The following is a 22,298-nucleotide window of genomic DNA, read 5'->3' on the forward strand; positions in this document are numbered from 1 at the left end:
AGAACTGCTAAAGAGATGGGATTTGAGGAAAGCTTGTCTTACTCAAGGGCAACAGTACAAGGCAATGTGTCAGGAATGCTGAAACTCGAACTTGTGGACGTGTACTGACAGAAAACAAAAAAGCATCTGTTTTTATATCTTCATTATACAACTCTTTGTTTTTACAGTTCTATAGTTCATGTTTATGTCTGTCATTTTTCTGACTTTGTATGCAAAGGTTATTCCATAGGTTTTAACAGTGCAGTTTGCATATTTAGTTCAGTTATTTTAGCTATTTCAACCTACCCTGTCTCATCCGTACAGGATACGCATTATCCTCATCTTAACTGGAAACCGAATACGATTCTACGGTCCTTGAAAGCAGGATGAGTGCTGTTTCAGTTGGATGTTTTACAGCTCAGTGTAAACAGAAGACTGCTTCAGTCTGGAAATGCAACTGGATCTGTTCCCCAGCAAACTCCGGGCACGCCTCCTCTCTTGGAGAAAGTGCTGATTGTTCATTGGCTGTAAGGGGAATCTATAGAACGTCTGAGGTGCAATACTGTGATTAACAATAGAGTCAGCAAGACACTGTAACAGTTCTGCTGCAAGTTTGTCATGTATTACCGTACCTCAGACATAATCATGTTCATTCCTCCATTTATTTCAGTCTGTGCTTCTATTTTGCATCCATTGTGCTTTCTGTTTGTTACTGTCCTTGCAATTACATCCAAGATTCTTCTACTTACTCCTTTTCCTATACACAAACTTTCATCCAGAATATTACCAGTTTCACACAGACAGAGGTAACAGCAGAAGTGGTGTATTTTTAGCTTCACATCATTAGCTGTGTACATGCAGCATGCACACTTTTGAAACAGGCAGTACTGAGAAGGTTCTGAATTTTCTGAAAAGCATGTAGATGCTGAGCTTTATGTCCTTGGATTTTTGCTCTTGGTTATGGAACTCACTGCCTGGGCCAGGATGAGGAAATACTTCCTGCATCTGCTGTGAAAAAGTGCTGGATCACAGAATTGCTCAGTTTTCACCACAGCAGAAAGGGAACTTTGAGCCATGGCTGTTGGGGAACACTTCAGGACTTAGGAGGATAGCGGGGGTGTGATGTAGTTCTCACTATTTTGGACACAAAGCAATCAGGATAGAGGGAGGCACTTCCAAGAAACCTTGTTTGTGATGTGTTAAGCAAGAGTTGGGGCACCAGTATATCCAGTCATGTGTGCATGTGGGCAGCAAGCACAGGAGTGCTCAGGTGAGCTCTGAGAGGGGTTGTCAGGGTGCCAGGAGTAGTGTGGCCACTTCAGGAGTCGTGGTGTTGCGCTAGATGTCCAACGCTTCCATATTTTGGGCTGGACAGGGGGTGCAGCAGGAGGCTATGATGGTATAAAACACACCCTGCTTTTAGATAGGAACTCTTGTAGCAAGACTGCTGCCTCCTCATTGCCTTGATAGAGAAGGAGCTCTGTGTCACCATTGCTTTTCTCGTACCATACAGTCATCTAATTTGGAAATGAGGAAAAGACTTCTAAGATCATCTAGAGTAACAGTAAGGCCATCCCCACCATGCCCACTAACCATGTCCCTCAGTGCCATATTTCCCCTTCTCTTGAACACCCCCAGGGATGGTGATTCCACCACCTTCCCAGGAAGCCTGTGCTAGTGCCTCACCATGCTTTTTGAGGATAAATTTTTGCTAATTTCCAACCTGAGTGATGGGTTCCAGGCTCTGCCAGGGGACTTGCCTGATGCTCATGCTGATGGTTTGTTTTGTTTTGTTTTTTTACCTAAATGTGGGTTGCAGTTGAGTCTAGATGAGAATCACTCCAATGGGACACCTTTAATCATGAGCAGCAGGTCACACCAGGCTCTAAGATCATACATTGGCACCCAAACAACTACTTGAGTTTGATCACTCCAGGTTCTCCATCCTGCCAAAATTTAGGCAGAATTAAAAAGAAGCCTGGCACATAACTCACAGTTTCTCCCTTTACATCCCTTAACCTGCAATGTGAGCAGGGGGATGAGGGCTGGCTGGTGGCATGGTGACAGGCTGCATGTCTGGCACCCAGCCTGGTGGCGAGGGGTGCTCGCCATGCAGCCATCTTCACAGACAGTCATGTCATGCTGCTCTGTGCTGTCACCCGTTAAGCAGAAAGACTGTGGGCTTCCTGATGCTCCAGTCACGTGTATTCTGCGCCAGCAAAAAAAAATTTTGGCTTGCTGCTGATAGAAACCTAACTTAATTTTACCATTAAAGAGGGCTTAATATAGTCTGCTAATGTTATCATTGTTCGCCTGATTTCCCTTCTCTGCTGATTGTGTCTCCTTCCCTGTTTTCTCTCGATGCTGAAAGGAAGCTGCTAGAACAGCCAGCGTTGCTGAGGCAGACCATGCCTCTGGAGGATGCTGCTCTGCATTTGCTATGGAATGTGGGCACTTTGCACAGTCTGGTTGCACAGCCCCGCACTGTGCCAAGTTGTCCTCTTGTCACCTGCTCTACACTTGGGAGTTTGCATGCAGATCTATGTGCGTACCACATTCTTATCCCTATCAGGTTTTCCTTCTGAAGACTGCCTTCTCCTTTTTTCTCTTTTTTTTCTTACATCTTACTTTGCCAGGTCCTTTTCTGCAGCTGACGTTACATGGCACATACTTACTTACCCCAGTCATCACTTCAACTGTTACATCCTTTTAACCTTCACAGTTGCTACAGTAGACAATTGTGGGGATAATTTAGAATGAATTTACTTGGCCAGTATTAAAACCACAAAGAAATCCAAAGCAATTCTGTGCAAAAGGAATCTCTTGATGAAATTATTTGCAAGGGGCTGAAAGGGGAATACATCGTGAAAACTCAGTCCAGCTGCAAGGCAGTGCTTTGGGGACACCATTGTGGGCTGGCAGCTGCATATGTCGTGTCAAACCTGTTCTAACCACTGCACAGTGAATGCAGAATGGTCAGCATTGCTGAGCAGGGAGTGGGCCTTGCTGACAGATGCTTACTGCTATTTGTGTTGTGCATTAACTCAGTGAGTTCTGTGTCTTTAATGCAGTTCTGTTCTCTGTGACAATTCCCCTTTTCTCATCGCGTCTAAGAAATTAAATTGAATTTGCAAATTATTACAGATTGGTATTAGGATGCCTGTTGACGGATCAGACTAAATGAAAGTCATGCCATGAAGTAAGTGAGCTCATTTAGTCATTGATTAATTGATTTAATTATCTCTCTATTGTAGATAGGAGGATTCAGATGTGGGCTGAATGAAGACCTAACTCTTCTTAGTAAGTCACCAGGATTGTTTTGATTTGGTTTGTCACCGTTATTCCTTAGTAGCCATATTTTTACAAGTGGTGTGTTGAACCATTTGTTAAAGACCACTTCTAGGCTAGCTCCTGTATCCTGAATCCATCTGAATCTTCAGAGTCTGTAGTCACTTTTTCTTAGCATTAATTCTTCATCCTCATCTTCTTTTCCCTGGGCAAACGTTCAACACATTGTCCAGGTTGAATTTTAATCTTGACACAGCGTCCTTAATTTCTGTGATCTCTGCTAATCATATTCTTAATGCATTCATCAGAAGGTCTGATCTTCTGTCTTGGAAGTTTTCTTCGTTAGCACGTGTTTAGCTACTGCTGCAGTAAAGTTGTGGATGCACAGGGGTGTGCATCATTTCATCTGTCTCCTGAAATGTTTCCCTGACTTCCACACATCTGAACTGATAGTGGTCAGCTGCAGCTCCGTATCATTTCAACAGAAAGGAGCTTTCTCTCATGCAGGCCTTCTTGTAAATGCTGCAGAAGTACCTTAAAGCCTCAATTTTAAGGTTGTACCTTCCTATGATGCCTGGATTAGATAGGCCATCAAGCTGGTAATCTGCCTACGTGGGAGATTTTATTGTCTGATTATTCCTTATGCTTTCTTTTCTTTTGATCTCTCTTTACCCTTCCTTATCTCAGGCACTGAAACAGAAAACAAACTGCTTTGATTCTGATCTGTATGAAACTCTCAGATTGATGTATGTTGGTCCATCATCAGGACTCTGATCTGCTACAGCAGTTTTACAGTGCTTCCCTGGAAACCATAGGGAACCTTAACATCTCTGTAATGAAATAGCTTTATCATGTGCTCAACCTGAGTTTCTCATGTTCCAGAGAAAATAAGACCAGGAACATCAGCCTCCTTTGTTTTGATGCTCAATAGACAATTTGCTGACCTTATTTGTAGCTTCAAAATGTGGAGCTGGATGCAGAGAGGGGACTAATAGGATCAGAAGATTGGATGTTAGGAAAAACTCAAAAAGGGTGGTGAGGCACTGGCACAGGCTGCCCACAGAGGTGGTAGAGTCACTTTCCCTGGGGGTGTTCAAGAAAAAGGGGAACACAGCACTGAGTTACGTGGTTTAGTGAGCACGATGGGGATGGGTTCACGGTTGGACTGGATGAGCTTAGAAATATTTTCCAACCTTAATGATGCTATGATTCTATGAAAAGCAAGTTCCAGCAAAATAGCTACATGTATGTTCTGTTCTTCAGATGGGAACGTATTTTCCTAGTACAGCTATAGCTGTTCAGTAGCTGCAATAGGTTAAAGCAAAGAATACTCTGCAAAACAAAATCGGTTTCAAAATCCAGCACTTTCTCACATCTCTTGTTTGGCTCTGTTTAATATGTTGAGCTTTATGCTGTGATTCTATAATTAGCTCTGTAATTTTCTGTGGCATGGCATCAGTGTTCATTATTGAAGCACATTGCCTGTTTTTATCCTAGAGATGTATTTTGTCCTGTAGCAGCAGTCAAATGCATGAACTGAGCATTATGAAGAGGTTCAGGAACGAGGAATAGTAAATGCTCAAAGCTGCCTGTGGTCCACGGGATGTAGGAATTTCAGTGCTGCCAATGCTAGTGCCAGGTGATGGGGAATCCTTCATCTCTGCTGCATGTGTGTTGAAGATGGCTCTCATCTCCTGGCTCAGGCTGGATGTGGCTCTGGGCAGCCTGGTCTGGTGGTTGGTGACCCTGTGCACAGCAGGGACGTTGAAATTAGGTGATCATTGTGGTCCTTTTCAACCCAGGCCATTCTATGATTCTATGACTTTTCCAGTCTGTAGCATAACATAGGAGCCAGTCATCTGTCCCTAAAATCTTCAGGTACGTCTGTCGACCCTCTTACTTCAGAACAGACCAAAAACTGTTCAATAAGGTCACGTTTCTTGATCTACAATAACAGGTGCAGAAAAGGTTATGTATAGATATAACTTCTCATATGAGGTTTTTTTAAAATACATAAATACATGTACAGAAAACCTCTGGGTGGTTCTGTTTATTCTGTCGGTCAAAGAGGGGGGGTTCCTGGAGTGGTGGGAAGTGTCAGCAGCTCCTATTTGTGTGTACTGCTTTTTTCATCTGTAATAGAATGTGGTAATCTGAGATGAAAGGGAGCTGGTAACAATGTGTGATAGCCACGCGACTTTTCCTCTGCCTTTATAAGGAGATACTTTTGTAATGAAAATGTAAATGTACATTTAAATAAATGCTTTAATGAATTCCAGGTGCTGATCTTCTGTGAGTGCCTTCCCAGTGCCAAAGAAAGAACATGTTTTTGATGGAAAGCCTACTTGTAAATGAGTACAAACAGAAAGGTAAATAATCCCCTTTCCAGTAAGTTGATGGAATACATTCTCTACATGGGATGTGTTTCCTGCTGAGAAATATGTGGGCAAATACATCTGGCATGTACTGTGGTTCTGCCTGTGCAGCCCGGTACATAGGAAGTAGGCATCTTTAAAAAATGAATTTTTCTTTCTTTACTTCTTAAACATAGCAGAAGAAAGATTCAAAGGTGGTTTGTTTCGCTCTGAAAATATTTCTGGTTTGGCTTTTCTGTTTTTTGCAGTGTCACTCCTCATGGGAGGGGTCAGGAATACTTGAATCTTCAGCTAGAAGATCTTCTGCAGCCTGTTTATCAGGTACGGGAATGCATTTGGGATTAAAAATAATCACACTTGGGTTTGATTTGATTTCTTATCTCTGTTATTTGCTATCTTCTCTTCTTTCTGCTAGTTTTATTTTACTTGCCCTCCCGTTATCAGAGAATCTTTTCGAAATAGTCATAATTGAAGTCAGTGCGATACCAGAAAAAATACAGAGAAATAAACACTTTGGTGTGTATTCATTGTTACTTTTGAGTCATGCCTAAGAGGAATTATTTCCAGATCACCTTTCTTTCTCTGACAGGCAAGTTGGCAAGATTATTTATGTAGCAGTGTAAGAAAATCGAGTACTGAAGATAAGCAGAGGGGAGGAAAAGTTACGAGCGCCTCATTTGGAGAGCTCCTTTGTAGAGGCATGAGTGGACGTGGTACAGTGCAAGGCGTAAGAATCCAGACAGGAGGTGTAGGTTTTGAGTGCTGCGTGACAGGGCCATTTCTGCTCAGCATTAGGATTAGCACTTCCCTTGGATCTTACGTAACACAGACTTTGCCGGGGTGGTTTCTAAATAAGATCATGGCTCTTCAGATTCCAAAAGATGTAAGTCAGAGGAAATATTTTAAACTGAAGGGCTGTTTTATTTTCGTAGTGATTATTGGTTTCCTCCCTGTTCCCAGTAAGAAACTACAGCGTATGTAAAACAGCAGTGGGAATGAAGAAAATGATGTTTGTAGAGTGAAAAGATAGCAGGAAGAAACAGTGGGTTTTGTTGTGAGTGATAATGTACTTCTAACACACCTTATAAAAATAGGGAATTAAGTTAGTCGTTGATCCTCCTGTACAATTTCTGAAGTGCAGCATGTGATGCTTCTGTCCAGAAAGCCGTGATGCCCTCCAAAGAAAACAAGTCTGCAGCCCCTGTGCTGCCCCAAAGATTGCTGTTTGACAGAGGAACAGTCAGCTGCTGTGGTGATGGGCACAGGATGGGAACAAGGGCAGAAATAGTGGAGTGAGAGACAGAAGCCTGGCTGCTCCTGTTCCCTTATTGTTTCACTAGCTCTTTCTGAGTTTGGGGATGGCAGATTCCAAGGAGTTAGACAGACTGTTTCACTTTCTCTGCCTCACAATCTCACAAGTACTGCAAAAAGAAGCATGATGATAATGTTCATACAGATCTGCTGATCATTCCTTGCAGAGCAGTGAGTGCTGGTTGTGCTTGAATTTGAGTGCACAGAAATCTCTCTCCCCCTGTAAGAATTGAAGTCAGTTTCTTTACAGTAATTTTTGTGATGCATAATTCGTATGCTATAGTTTTTGTCATATGAGCATCTCACTGTATTTTCCCCAGCTTGATAAGCTTGCTTTTGTATTTTTAGGATTTCTTTTTCCCTAATAATCCCAAAAAATAAACATGAAGGGGTTTCAAAGACTTGCATAGCAAGGGCGTTGCTTCATTCAGTAGGTGATTTGCTGGCTCCTACTATTTACAGGTCCTTCTTCTGCAAGGAATTATTTACCCTAGTATGGGGCTGTGCCACTGCCAGGGATTCAGTGCCTCAAAGTAAAACGAACCAGTTAAATCTTACTTCTGTCATTCAGTAATTTTTGGGTCTCTAGTCCAAAATGACTCATTTGACAGGGAACACAGTGTCTGTTTTCTAAGTTTAGTAGTAAACTTTGGTCGCCTGTTCTATTGATTTGACTGTAAAAGCACTCGAAGTTCAGACCTTGAGAAAAGGGCTCGAGGCCTGTAGAGGAGTCTGGAGGAAGAGAAGAATGATTATGAGGTTACATTTTCAATTGTCTATTTCAAGAGCAACACAAACAGCTTCTGGCATTTTATTTTTTTTTCCAGATTGAGGACAACCCTTTCTCATTCATAATGGATTGTTCAGAAAAAAAGACAATTGGACGTGGTAGAAGCTGTTTTTTTCCTAAGGTATAGCACATCTGTGTCCCTCCTTGGTATCAGGTGGTACTTGTAAATGCTTTGCAGCATTAGCCATCAGACCTTTCCTGTTAGAGGCTTTGAGAAGCTTCAAAAATGAAAAACATAAGCATATTGTGCGCTCAGAACAAATGAAATGGATGTTTGCTTAGTAATACTGGTCTTTATTCATGGGCTGTTCGCCCATTCCAGAGGAAATACCCCCAATTGTTTGCTTGGTAGATCTTTTCATTAGTGCTAAACAAAGGACAGGAAGGAAAGCGAGGTATGCAAAGTATTGTCATCAGTGTAGGAAATTTTAACAGTAATGATTTGTCATGTCATTAATTTCCTTCCCCAAGTGACTAAACAGTTTTTTTTGTTACCTGTTTATGTCAAGCCAGCACAGACCTTGTAGTCATTAAATCACAGCTGTAAAAGCTTAGGTTGTTTCTTTCACGTTGCCAGTTCCAAGATAACAAAATTACTCAGCAAAAAAAAAAAGTTCAGGCAGCGGCCAGGAGTGAAAGCTGGGCATTTTATGAAGACCTAGTAAAACTTCAGTAAGAATCTCAAAGTTTGATGTATTGATTTTTGTCTGTAAGTTCAAGAAGTGTTTCATTGCAGACTGAAACTCTCATCTCTGTTTCTCGTGACCAGCTGAGCAAGGGAGATGGGATTTGATGTTATCCAAGATGTGATTCCACAGTTCATGTCTCTAGCTAGCACCAGCTTAATAAGTTTCTGCCTACTCCCATCCGTTTATTTCCAGGTCAGCAGCAATGCCATGCCATCTCTTTCCTCACTATGTGAAAACCCAGGGCTCTGAAAATATCTTAGTAAGGAACAGAAATGCAAATAAAGGCTTTTTTTTTTTGTCTTTGAATCAGAATCATGTGAATGGTTTTGTTCACAGCGTGGCCCAAGGACAGCTGCATCAGTACAACTGGAGGTGACATGAACTGCAGCATCAGAGGCACAGCAAGCACTGGAGGATGTCCCAATGTTAAGTGGTCTTGCTGTCAGCAAAAACCTGCTCTGGTACTGTATCCCAGTTGGACGGGTTTCACTGGATGTAGAAATATTTATTGAACTGTTCATTTGTTTGTTTGATTTTAAGGATTAATATCTTGGGGTTTTGTGTTGTTTGGATTTATTTTTTTTTTTTGCCTGAGATAAACCATCTATCTGAGAAATAAGTCAGCTTTGTGGACAGCCAGTGGATGTCAATAAAGTCTTGGCAAACACAGTAGGTATTTATTCAGCCTTGCAAATTAGAAACATTTCTCCTGCTTGTTTTATGAAGGGAACAAAAAAAGACAAATTACATAGCGGATGAGCTCTCTTGATAGTTGGAATTCGTTTGTCTGGTGGTGAAAACGCTGGGGGATTTATGGTGCAGAAAAATAAAAGATGAAACAGCTTTTCACCAATAGCAGTGCTTTAAGTTCTCATTGAAAATTACTGGGGAAAAAACCCTTTAAAGACATCTGTAGCTGACTTCACAGTCTCAATTACTGTCTTGGTAGGCAGTTCTTCCCTTCCTCACTGCAGTAAGTATTAATTGTTTTTTCAGCTGGCAAACAATTCCTTTATGGTTCCTTGGTCTTATTGCCGTGGGGTATCTGCAGCAACTCATAAGTGAGATACATGGCCAAGTGTTGAGTAGGAAGTTCACACTCCTGCTTCCCATGCTATAGCCGCTCTGTTAACAGAGGCTTTCTGCAAAGTTATCAATCTGTCATCTTCTCTTGGCTTCACATTTTATTAAAAAAAGGAATTTGAGAAGTTACAGTAAGTTGAGCAATTTGTCAGACGTAACTCACTTGAAGGCTATTGTCTCCAAATTACAGGCTGACTCGGTCTTGCAGCCTGTCGTGGATGGATCATAAAATTGTCATAGATAAAAGCTTTAACAAAATCCGCTTAGGCAGCTCCTGTGATGGCAGAACATGGAAAGGAAGCAATACACTGAAAGACCTGCTAAGCCTTTGGCTGCAGCTAAACCACTCGTAAGTCACTAGAATTATTCAGCAGCAAAACAAAACCAGAGAAAACTCCAAACTTGCAGTGGTTTAATCTCTGACATAGCTTCACTCGTGTAAGTAATCTCACTGATGTCAGATAAGGCCTTGTGAATTCTGTAATATTGAAGATCAAACTGCTGATGCTTTATTTCCTCTGGAAGGGTACAGAATGGTGTTAATTTGTAACTACAGAAACAATGAAACAAGAAGCTTGTCCATTTCCAGTTTTTATGTAAGTCTGTTAACTGAGCTGAGTTTGCTCTCTATATTTCCCAAGTTCCTGCTTTTCTACTAAGTAGAATCATCAGCATGAAGGTGTTGTCTCCTCTGCTCCTCTTCTTCCTCTCCAGTTAAACAAAGAAATTATTGCTAGCAAATGTGGAAGGGACAGAGAAGTCCAAGATCTAAAGATTCATTAAAAATGTGCAGGGTCTGATAGTTGAAGGAGCTAATTAGGAGGCGTCTTGGAGAAGTAGCTTAGTTCTCTATCTGTAGTTCATTTGTTCTTCCAGTTTAGAAGAACAGTTTACAGCCCTAATGCAGGAGTGCTTCTCGTTGTCTGTGCTCTGGAACTGCACATTGTTCTTACATTTTTTGAAAGACACTTTCTTCAAAAGTACAGATGTGTTCAGTGGAAGAGTCTGTCCTTTGGTTAGTCATACTGAGACATTGTGGTCTGCACCCGTTGTAGGAGTAGCAATAAATGCAGATACACACATGCTGAACCTCAACTGCAAATCCCTTGTACATGGCACGTGTAACTGTGCATGGACACACACTGCAACAGTTCAGCCTTGCCTCTGATCAGGGAAGATAACGGTTGTGAAGCCTTACTGCCTCCTTGTCTCACAGATTGATGCCAAATTTGTTGGATTTTCTCTTGAAGATTTTCTGGGAGGGGAGTGCTTAAGCTGTCCTGCCAACAGATATTCCCTGGGAACTGCCTATGCTCATTTCACATTTCTCTCTTCCATCTTCAGCCATGTAGAAGCTCAGTTTCTAGGCTCAGCTAGTTGTTTAGCTTGTCGCTGTGGTAAATGAAGAGTTACACACCTCTGGAGGTAATTAACACATGGAAATAGATGTAATTAATTACATTTCTGACATGATTTCCTGCTGCCTGAAGAGAACAATTTTAACACTACTTGGCTGTCCTCAGGAGACTGCAGATGGGTTCATCTCGGGTGATGTTTGTAATCAGCTGAAGTCAGCTTGCACAGAGCTGCCAGCAGCAGGCACAGAATGTGCAGGTATGACACTGCAGAAGGGAACAAGTACAGCCCTTAACTTCTTGAATTATACTGCAGCAGGGCAAAGTTTGAGGCTTTTTCATGCCTTGAGGAAATTGTCCACAGCGTTAAAGCATCAGCATTTCCTGCGCCCGCCAGAACAGTGTTGTTTTACAGCCACACAGGGCACAGCGGTTGCCTTCTGTCATCAGAACACGCTGTGCTGTTGTGCTGCTGCTGCTTCGGGTAATTTGTTCTCGCTGAAGCTCTGTGATGTGCTTATGGAGTGCTTCGCAGAATGTCACCGTGAGCGTGGCTGTGCCTCATCTGTGCAAACACTGGGAGTTGTTTGACTTGATTTCGTAGACTCGACTTGGGTATGTTTGTTCTGCCAGCTGAAATGAGACATTGAAGACAGGTTATAAAAAATACATCTGTTTGAAAAGATTAAATGGTTTAAAACACACTTGAGTAATAGAGTTCCAAGAAAAATCCTTGTGTCAGACTTCCTAGAAATTGTGGTGGAACCAGGTGGTAAGTGCCAGCACTGAGCAGTTAATTAATGCAGCCCTCACATTAGGTTTGGGCACACACCTCTAGCGTTACAAATACCCACAAACGGTGGACTGGTCCATCTTTGGGACGAGTCAGCATGCAGGGACTGATACATAGACTGTTTCACACGCTGTTATTTCTGCTACTGCTGCTAAAAATAATGTGTTTCAGCATTTAGCAGGAGGCATTTCGCATGGTGTTTTGCTGTCACTAGAGGGAGTTTGCAGCAGTGCTTCTCTTACTGACGTCCTCGGTGATCTCGGTGCTGTGGGGAGACCTCGGCAGACACTGTGCCAGGACGACGGCAGTTCTGAAAGTAGGATGAGGGTCCTTCTTCCTTCGGTACGCCCTGGTACGTGTTGTAATCTGGATTAACAACATTCTTCAGGGTAATAGTGCTGTAAGCAGTTCTGTTTCTGTTGGTAGCGCTCTAATAGAAAACAAATGAGCATTCGGTGACTCAAAGCAGAATCAGGAAGTAAGAAAAAAGCATTGATTATTTAATAGGAAAAAACAAAGATGGAAAAAACCACCATGGATAGATACTCTTCTGATTTATTGTTACAGGAATATGGTCTTGGCTAGAAACAAGCTCCCTCAGGAAGCTGGTTTCATATGGTGGTTTAGATTTAACTATTTATTGTCTAGCACCATTTGAAATCAGTGTTCTTGGAGGAAGAATGCCTGCTGTGTTCATCAGTGAAGTGGATCCTTGGAAACACTGGTGGAGAAAGAAGGTCAAGATCTTTGTGTGCTTCTGTTGCTAGACTTAGCTTCGCCACTGGACAGACTCCTTAAGTAGGCTGTGACCTCAGAGTGCATGGCTCAGACAGCCCTTGGGAGAGCAGTGCAGTATGTGATTTCAAAGGCAGAAAGTCTGTTGTAATGGTGCTGGCCACGAGCATGTTTATAGTATTTGTAGGTGGTCAACCAGTCAACCAGAACTTGGAAACAGAGAAGGACTTACGAGACATAAACATTGCAGAAAAGCATAATATGGAATTGCAACACAGCATTGAAGACATTGATGTTAAAACAGCCCCTGTTGAATTGCATTCTTACGTTATGGCGAGAAATGAGGAAGGGAGCCTCATTTGCTCTGCTTTCTGCCCGTCGTGGATGCCTTTTTGGGTTTTTGTTCTTTACTGCTTCTGTAAGTGCCTGTTACATACAGTGTGTGTATCATACATTGCACTGAAAGTGCTGGATGCTGTCCACATCCAGCTGCTGCATGTTTGCATTTTCATGTGGTGTGTTTGGTAGATTTGAATGTGCTTATTTATTTCTTAGGTTTTTCAGTGTTCAGGTTGCAGTTGGTAGCTTAATGTGATAGGTGTAGTTGATGGAAATAACGAGCATCAATATCTGTGAGAATTGGACCAAACGTGGTAGAGCACATTGACTGAGGCTACTCTGTACAACTGCAAAGGAGTATATAACTAAAGATTTTGAAAGTTTTCATCTTCTAAATCTTTGCCTGAAGTGCTTCAACAATTTTTCTAGGGAATAATGCCACAGAGGTAACTACGAATGTTTTCAAATATTTGGGGATCCTCCAATGTTTAGTACCTAACTCTTCATCCTTGCAGATCTCAGTAACCCCTTTAGAGGATGACTGATTTCTTTTGGTGTTCAGAGTCAATAATATTTTCTAGCACCATTTGAAATCGGTTATAGTGATTGGGGAATTGCTCCTTGTGAATTTTATACAAGAGACTCCAAAGAGAATCTTTTAATGTTGTTACCTAGGACTGAAAAAAAAAGGACTGTAAAAATTATATTCAGAATGCTTTGGAAAGTCAAACAGTGCTCAACGTGAAGATAAAGGGAGATTGTTTTTCCAGTGGGAATTATCAGTGTGGACTCAAGATCAAGAAAAAACATGCTGAAAAACACTGTTGGTTTAATGATCTAGCCAGGGGGTATAAGGAAATAAAAAGTCAGCAGCAGGAACCTTTCCAGTCTCCAGTTAGTGCACTCTGGACATTCTGAAAGACAGATCTTGTGCAAGATTTCATTGCTAACCTAAGAGCTTTTTGCCTTCTCCACTCTTACACTGCTAACAGCATAAGCCACAAAACTGAGTCATCTTCCCAAGGATGATACTTATCGAAGTTTTCTCCAAGAATTGTGCTCTTCAGGGAAGCAGAACTGGCCAGAGATGCAGAGTCTGACTCTGGGTCATATCCTCAGTTGCAGCAGGAGCTCATTAGCCGTGAAGATAATTTCTGAAAAGCATTCCTCAACCAGAATATCATAGTCTCTGGGAGGTAGTAACACAGACTGCAGTGCATCCCTCTAGCAGGGGATGTTTTCCTAGATTAACTGCTTATAGCAGGAGTACCTTGCATTTCCTGGTTCTTTTCTATGGGGAAACTGCAAAATAGCAGCTGTAGACTGCAAACAAGTGGAGCAGCTGTTGAGGATTCAGAAACATTCATAAGCTGGTAACTTGTTGGGAGCAATACATTCACCCTTTGCCTTCCCTTGTGTTTGTTTGTTTAACTAAGAAGGCATCAAGTCGTCACAATCCAGAAGAGGCTCAGTGTGGAAGGTACACGGCCTCTTTCTGGTCTCTTGCTTCAGTCCTTTTGTGAAATCCACTGCCATGATTTGTCTTGTTTAAACTCTCAGCAGTGGGTAGTGAGTGCTGTGTTTAGTTAGCTCTCAAGTTACCATAAAAACAATTAAAATTCCGAGGGTGTCGAACAGCTAGTGGAGTATATTTTGCACTGTGATGCCAAGAGCTGACACGTGCCTACATAGATAGTTTTGGGAGTTTAGCAGATGTTCTTACAGAGCTTATAAGCTATACAGGAAAAAAAAAATACTGCAGCCCTGAAATGTGGGTTACAAATAATCAGTATGTTTTGAGTCTGTTCAGCGCAGAAGTAGCTCCCATACAGACCTTTGCTTAAATTATTTTTTGTGCAAAGTCCATCAGCACGGACTTAAAGGTATTCAGAGTTTAGTGGCTTGCTCTGTGCTTGCCAAGGTGAGGTCTGAAAATGAAGAAGTTTTTACACTTAAAGGAAACTTGCTATCACAAAGACTAATCTTACGGTGAGAATCAATTACAAATTAATAATAAGTGATCACAGGAAAAAAAAAAGCCTCAAGGATACTATCAAAATTTAATTAATTCTATTGAAAGGTAAGAGGTTTTTAAGCTGTAGTAATTTTCTCTGTTTGTACCATATAGTGAGAAACAAGGAAGCTGCCAAGTACTTGGATTCCCTGAAAAGCTTTTCTGATGTGAGTAATGCTGCAAGTGTGCCTGTGTGCTTAGAAGACTGCGTCCTATTGCTTGTTAGATCTTTCTTGCAGCTGCAGGGAAAGAAAGAGAGAAAGAAAAGAGAAAGAAAGAGAGAAAGAAAAGAGAAGGAAAGAAAGAAGGATGCTAAGTGAAAACAAAATTCACTGTGAAGTAGAGGAAAAATATACAATGGATTTGTTTCTGCTTACTCTCTGCACTTGATCTTTTTGAAAGTGAAGCTGCTACTAGAGAACAGGTTTCCTTGTCATGCAGCCAGATGTAGATGTAAAGCAGTGTTGATGAAGACCGCAGCAATCTTAGAATGTTTGTCAGGTCCCACAGTGTCCCTACTGCTTGCTTGCAAGTTTGCTCCATCCTCCATCCATTCATCCATTTCCTCAGGGACATGATTGAGCAGGGGGTTGTTAGAGTTAGGGTGGTATGCTTAGGTTGAGGTCGGACTTGATGATCTTTAAGGTCTTTTCCAACCTGAGCAGTTCTGTGATTCTGTGATGATCCTACCCTTGAGTACCCTGCTGCAGTTGTAAAGTGCAAGGAGGTTCCTTCATGGTCTGTGAGGTTTCTTTTCTGGAGTGATGTTGAAATGGAGTAAAAACTGATACCATGCCAAAAAACAGCGCTGAGAGACAATCACTGCTATTGCACCAAATTTTGTTTGCTGACTTTGTTTGCTCCCTCTGTGGAAGCATTCAAGGCCAGGCTGGATGGGGCTGGGAGCAACTTGGTCTAGAGGGAGGTATCCCTGCTTATAGCAAGGGGTTGGAATTAGACGATCTTAAAGGTCCCTTCCAACCCAAACTGTTCTATGATTCTGTGATTCTAGACTTCTGTTATCCTCCATCATAATTCTAACACCTGGATTTTGCATAGAGAAGCTCTGTAAACTCCATCATGCATTGGGGATTTAGGGAGGAAATAACTTTCTAACATTGTGTAAGAATTTGGGATGGTGGTGGACAAGGATTTTGTGTCTGTGACAGATGAATTCATGGTCAGATCAGTAATTTTCAGCAGCCTAATCCTTGCATTAATTGATGAAGCATGCAGGCATAAAATGCTTGTCAGAGGGAAGAGTAGAAAATAAGACAAAATTGTATATTCTGATGAATTGCTCCCAAGTCTTTCAAAGCAGCTTGAGATTTCATAGCTAAAATAACCTGTGTTGAGGTTATTTTAACTGTGTTGACCTGTTGTCATGTCCTTAGTGCACTTTTCCAGTGTAGTAATGGGCTTCAGGGATACAAGCAGAAGAAATGCAGGTAGCATGGGTTTTGCTGCAGGGTGATTCCAGCTAGGATGTTTACTAAGTATGGAACAGCAGAGGTTTGTGTTGGCAGAGTTTTCTTGTGCTGTAAAACACAGTATTGAAGCTTAGCAAATTGAATATGCCAGGAGAGCAAATTCTCATTTTGGTAACACTAGCAAAAATAGAGTTACAATTTCTAGATATCTTTTCTGGTAAATCATGTCCAGAGAGGATAATGAAGCAATTTTTGGTGGCTTGTGTGCTTGGTTGCTTGTGTGCTATTACCAGAGTTCATCTAACATGTGGCTTCTGCTCTCCAGTGCTCCCCACCAGATGCAAAGATGCATCTCTCCCCTGAGAAGGTTCAGAGGTTTGTGGTTCCAGGCATAACAGCTGGATTAGTTACCCACTTCTATCCCAGCTGTTAACCAGGTGTGTAAGAACATAACTAGATACCACCAGTAAATACAGTGGTTTGCTCAGAAGTTGCTGCACAGCCTCTCTGGGCAGCCTGTTCCAGTGCTCTGTTACCCTCAAAATAAAGATTTCCCCATGTTTGTACGGAACTCTTGTATTCCAGTTTGTGCCTTTTGCCCCTTATGCTGTCATCTGGTACCACCAAAAAGAGCCTGGCCGCATCCTTTTGACATCTGCCCTTCAGATATTTAGAAATGTTGATAAGATTCCCTCTCAGTCTTGTCTAGACTGAGGTGTCACTCCTCCCTCATAGGAGAGATGCTCCTCCAGACCCCTTACCATCTTTGTAGCACTCAGCTGGATTCTCTTCTCTGTCTTTCTTGAACTGAGGAGTCCAGAGCTGGATAAAGCAGTCTAGAGGTGGCCTCCTTCAGAGAGAGTAGAGGGGAAGGAGAACATCCCTTGCCCTGCTGGCCATGCTCTTTTGAATGCAACCCATAATGCAACTCATGAGCAACCTGTTGTACACCAGGACACTCAGGTTCTTCTCTGCAGAACTACTTTCCAGCAGTTCAGTCTCTGCCTTGTACTGATGCATGCAGTTATTCCTCCCCAGGTGCAAGACTCTACACTTGTCTTCTTGAACCTCATCAGGTTCCTCTTTGCCCGGTTCTCAGCCTGTACAGGTCTTACTGAATGCCAGCACAGCCTTCTGATGTGTTAGCTGCTCCTCCCAGCTTTGTATCATCAGTAAGCTTTCTGAGGGTGCACTCTTTCCTTTCATCTAGATCATTGTATGAAGATGTTGAACATGACCAGATCCAGTTCCAGTCCTTGGGGAATGCTGTTAGCATTCTTCCAACAGGGTTAGCAGGCTTCCAACAAGACTTTGTGCTGCTTATCAGAACCTTCTGAGCTCTGATTTTCATCCAGTTCTCAATCCACCTCCCTGTTAGCTTGCTTGTTCCACACTAAGCTTACCTACAAGGATGTTGTAGGAGTTAGACAGAAGTCTTGCTGAAGTCAAGGCAGACAAGATCTGCCAGCAGTCGTGACATTTATGAAGGGCTACCCAGTTGGTTGAGCACAGTTTCCCCATGGGGAATTTATAAGGACTACTCTTGATCACATTCATTTCTTTCACTTGCTTGAAGATAATCTGCAAAGTAAAATTGTTCCACCATCTTCCCAGGGTTCAAAGTGAGGTTGACCGAACCAGAGTTTCCCAGCTCATCCTTCCTGCCATTTCTGAAGACTGGGGTGACATCGGTTGTCCTCCAGTCTTCATGCACTTCTCCATATCTTTTCATAGATAATAGTGTTTCAGCAGTCACTTCTGTCAGCTCCCTCTGTGCTCATCGGGCCATGCCCGTAGATCTGTGTGTGTTGAGTTTGCCTAGGGAATCTCTGGTCAGATCCTCTTTCCTCTTCCATTTGAGTTTTGACTTACTCATCCATGCAGGTTTCCTGCTACTTTTACCTGATTTTTTACTCGTAAGAATGCACTTGAGCTTGGAAAAAGTTCTGCTTGAATGTTAATCGACTCTTGGGCCCCTTTACCTTCCAGTGCTCTAATCTGTAGGATGTCTCCAAGTAGGTCCTACGGGATTTCAGAGTTGGCTCTCCTGAAGTCCAGTGTTGCAGTCCTACTTCTTGCTGTGCCTGGCAGCTTTACTTTTACAGCAGATACTGATGATTGAAGTCCCCCATAAAATCTCATGCCTCTGATCAGGCTACTTCCAGCTGTTTGTAGAAGGCCTCATAGAATCACACAGACCATCACCTTCCTCCTCCTTATCAGGTGGCCTGTATTACGCACACTGATTGCTAGTTCTTCCAGTTTATTCCCTATGCTGCATGTGTTGATATATGCGCTCTTTGGAGAAGAAAAGGGAAGAGAGGATGCAGGTTTCCTCAAGAGAATGTGAGAGGAATCTCTGTAGCTATACACATCTGTGAGGTGACTGAAAGGCAGCTAAGGAACGTTTGTCCCTGTTGTGGTTGGCCTGGCTCATTCCTTGGTTATAATGCTGTGAGCACTGTCATTTTATACCCTGTCTCCCAAGTCCTTCAGTGTAAAGCCTGCATCATTATATTAACCAGCCTGTTGCCAGAGATTCACCTGCATCTTCTAAGCAGAGGGCTTCCATTCCTCCCTAAGAGATTATAATTCTCATGGAAAGTCTCACTGTCATAAAAACCAAAACTCTTGTGCTGGCATCAGTCACATGGCCAGGAGTTGATATGCATTATACATCTATGGCTGCACTCTTTCCTGCAACTGGCAAAACTGTGGAAAAGGTAACTTGAGCACTGGTGTTTTTCACTTGTGCTTCCAGGTCCATAAAGCCAGTTTCTCTTCATGTGGCAGGAGAGTTTTGTAATGATCTGTTGGCATAAAAAGCTGAGATGAGCCTTGGATTTCATGATTCGCTGTCATAAAAAGGAGAGGTAAGCCTTGGAATTGAAAGAATTTGAGTTGAAGTTGAGTATTTGGTGGTCGCAGTGTTCATCTGATTGCTGCAGAGGACAGATGTGTTCAGGCCTTATTTTCCAAAGGAATCAAAGTTCAGGTCCTGCGTGTCTCACAGTTGGGGTCCCAGTCCATGCAGCCTGATATCTAAAGCAAGTTACCTGTTGTAAAAGCCATTAGCACAGCCAGGTTACCTGATCTCTTAATAACCTTTGGAGGACCACAGAATTTTCTTGGCTAGGTATTACCATTATTTAATCTTGCCCATCCTTACTGCGGAACAAATGAGAAGAATGAGTGGCCTCCAGTATAATTTGCCATTACCAGAAATTCCTTGCATTGATAGGATTGCATACCAAAAGGTGTCTTGCTCCTTGCAGATTAGGACCTGCCCAAAATTACATCTGGGAAGACTTAAATTTACCTGAAAATTCACAAAAACAACAACAGATTATCAAATAATGACAGGCTGTGAAATACACTGTTGTGTAACAGCTTTTCACGCGCTGCAGGAGAACTGAAGTCACAGCTTAAGGAAAATACCTTGTTTTAGTGCAAGGAGATTTGCAGATTTCAGTGTGCAAATCAGAATTAAGTTGGAGAACTTCTGAGTGAAATACTGATTTAAAACCAAAACCAATGCTTTCTACTTGAGATCAGCCTGGACATTTTAAGACGGTCATGAATAGTTGATACGTGCACCATCCCACGAATGATCAGCAGTACCACAGCATCGCCATGTTTGTCACTGTATTGGGATGTTTTCTGGCAACCATGGAATTTTTATGATGTTTTTGTTCCTAGCGGAGCTGTTGCTTAGCTTTTAATTTCCCAAATGTAAACGCATCTGAGGAAGCAGTTCTCTGAAAATATTTGAGTAAAGCAAGTTAAAAAGTGAAGTGCTTATGTGCTGCATTCTGGGCAAAGTGAATAAATCATCGGAATCGGAACTGGGTTGGCAGCACAGATACAGCATGGGGAGAAGGAATAGTCAGAAGATTCTTATTCAAGCCCCGGAACACCATATTGAAGCCTGGAGGAAGAACCTGAGAACACTGAACACTCATCCTGCGCTCTGTTCAGTTTAACAAAGGTTTCAAAATCTGAATCAAATCCACTTCTTAGTGCGATGTTGAGTTCCACAGACTCTGAGCACTTGGAATTATTTTCTGTTTGGTGCTGCTGTTTACCAAGGGCTGATACAGCCACATCTCAAGTGGTTTAGAGAAGGCTTAAAAGGCCAAGTTCCATTTGGTATTGAATCTGAAAAGCTATTTCCTAAGCTAGATTCATAAAATCACATCCCGGCTGAGTTTGGAAGGGATCAGTGGGTCCATCTGATCCCACTGCCACAGCAGGGCCACCCAGCCAAGGATACTGATGGGCCCGTAGTCACATCAAAGGACACTCTGGTTTCCCTTTCTCTTCCCCAAGCAAGCCAGATGTGAAATGTCTCCTTCAGACCGGGAGGTTGCAGGAGCTGCATGGTTCACTTCTGTGAGAGAGGCTGTGGGTGGAGAGGAGCTGGCAGCTGGCCCAGGAGCCACTGGGAAGAGGCTGCATGTAGGGAAAGCGAGCTCACCACCCACTTGGGGTGAAATCATGGAACGGGCAAACCCAAGGGAAGGCTGCTGGGGCAGAGAAAAAGGTGTCAAGGCTAAAATAAGGGGCAAGAGAGGAAGGATGCTAAGGCAGCAAGGTGGGTTCTTTCTGTGCTGGAGAGCTCAAGGAGAATCTGGTTTTCATAGGAGGGCTGGTAATGGATATGAAGCTGGTGGGAAGAGAAGACTTTCTCCCAGGCGGGTTTACTTTAATACAGTAGGAAAGTTGAACTTCGATACGTGACCCAATTGGCAGGAATTAATAATGTCTCTAAATGAAGGAATGGTTGCTCCCACCCAAACTGCTACTTCCCCAGTCTGACCCATGGCCAAGCTGGGACAAAGATGGGAATAAGGGGAGGAAAAAAGGATCTCCTGAAGCTGGCTTGTTTAAACTACTGTTATTAAGCACTGTGTCTCCACTTAGCCAACCCAGAATGCTTGCTGCTACCAGCTGGATGAGTTCACTGTCTCTGCCAAAGGAGCAGTGTCTTTACCATGCACACCAACAAAAAAAAGCGCTGTGGCTTCTTCTGTTCTAGTATTAAATATCATCCAGTGTGAAATCTCATAGGATTTTTTTTCTGTGCATAATCTACAATTAATCAGAACTTTCGTGAGAGCAGCTATTCAGTTCCAACATGAAGACCTCCCACACCAATATTTTCCACCTGGATTTCTGTCCAAGTCTCCTTCCCACTGGTCAGCAGGCATCATTTCTGGAGAGTGAATTCCAGGGAATGAATGTGGTCCTAGGATCTGCTGAGGGTTTTGTTACAGTCTTTTTCTTCTTGAAGCACAGCTGAGAACATCGCTGTTGTGGTCTGGCTTCAGAGAACAGGCTTCTCAGCACTGCTCCATCTGCTCCAGAAAGCAAAAAGTGATGTGCAAAACTTCCCCCCGTCAACTCCAGTGGGTGCAAAATCACAGTCATTGCAGAAGAAATTCAGCCAAAAAAAAAAAAAAAAAAAAAAAAGCATTTCCCTCGCTCATTTTCTCTTCCCAGAAAACCAGATGGATGAATCACTATAACAGCAGCTATGACAGGGGACCAGACAACAGATTGAGCCTGAAGTCCAGCCCAGTCGAGCCAAGATGAGAAACTGTCCAAGGATTTACCAGTCTTCCCTCCCACATGTGTTTAAAGGAGCAAGGCTCCACAAATAGGGCATCCCACTCATGTGACTTTTTAACATTCCTCTTGTCTCCTGTGTGTGGTGCAGGCCGTAATTGCACACCCAGGAGGTGTTCTGGCCACACAATGGTGATCAGTGGCCACGTTCTTCTTTTCTTCTTCATGCTCATCCCTGCAGCCAGCGTCCAAGTGCCTTGGCCAAAGCAATTGTTGTGATGACAGCCCTTTCTGAAGGCTCTGTTACTATTTCTACTTCACAAACAAGGAGTCAAAGCACATAGAAATTAAGGTCAAACAATCTATTAATTTTGGATGCTGAATGTGAGGCAGGCAGTGCAAAATATTTAGGACTCTGATGAAAACATGGATTCCTCTCATGCTGTTCTTTGTTTTCTTCCAACCCCCTGCTTCGTTTATTGCCTTCTTCCAACTTTTGCCAGTCGGGCACTCTGATTATGATTTTAAAATTCAAACGTTACTCTTAGA

General features: G+C 42.6%; 1 protein-coding gene and 1 long non-coding RNA gene across 5 annotated transcripts in view; one reads left to right on the plus strand and one right to left on the minus strand.

The window, feature by feature from the left end:
• Nucleotides 1-11,658, plus strand: part of LOC125688168 (uncharacterized) — a 117,044-nt gene extending 105,386 nt beyond the window's left edge. The window contains exons 6-9 of one of the 3 annotated variants that reach the window (XR_007374626.1): nt 5,547-5,636; nt 5,891-5,963; nt 7,781-7,864; nt 8,769-11,657. This is a non-coding gene — a long non-coding RNA (uncharacterized LOC125688168). Of the gene's footprint in view, nt 1-5,546; nt 5,637-5,890; nt 5,964-7,780; nt 7,865-8,768 lie in introns of all 3 variants that reach the window. The other 2 variants (XR_007374625.1, XR_007374627.1) reach the window with 2 other exon arrangements.
• Nucleotides 1-22,298, minus strand: part of MKLN1 (muskelin 1) — a 679,793-nt gene that overhangs the window by 285,579 nt on the left and 371,916 nt on the right. The window lies entirely within an intron of this gene.

Source organism: Lagopus muta, chromosome 1 (genome assembly GCF_023343835.1).
Source record: "Lagopus muta isolate bLagMut1 chromosome 1, bLagMut1 primary, whole genome shotgun sequence".
NCBI classification, from domain to species: Eukaryota; Metazoa; Chordata; class Aves; order Galliformes; family Phasianidae; genus Lagopus; species Lagopus muta.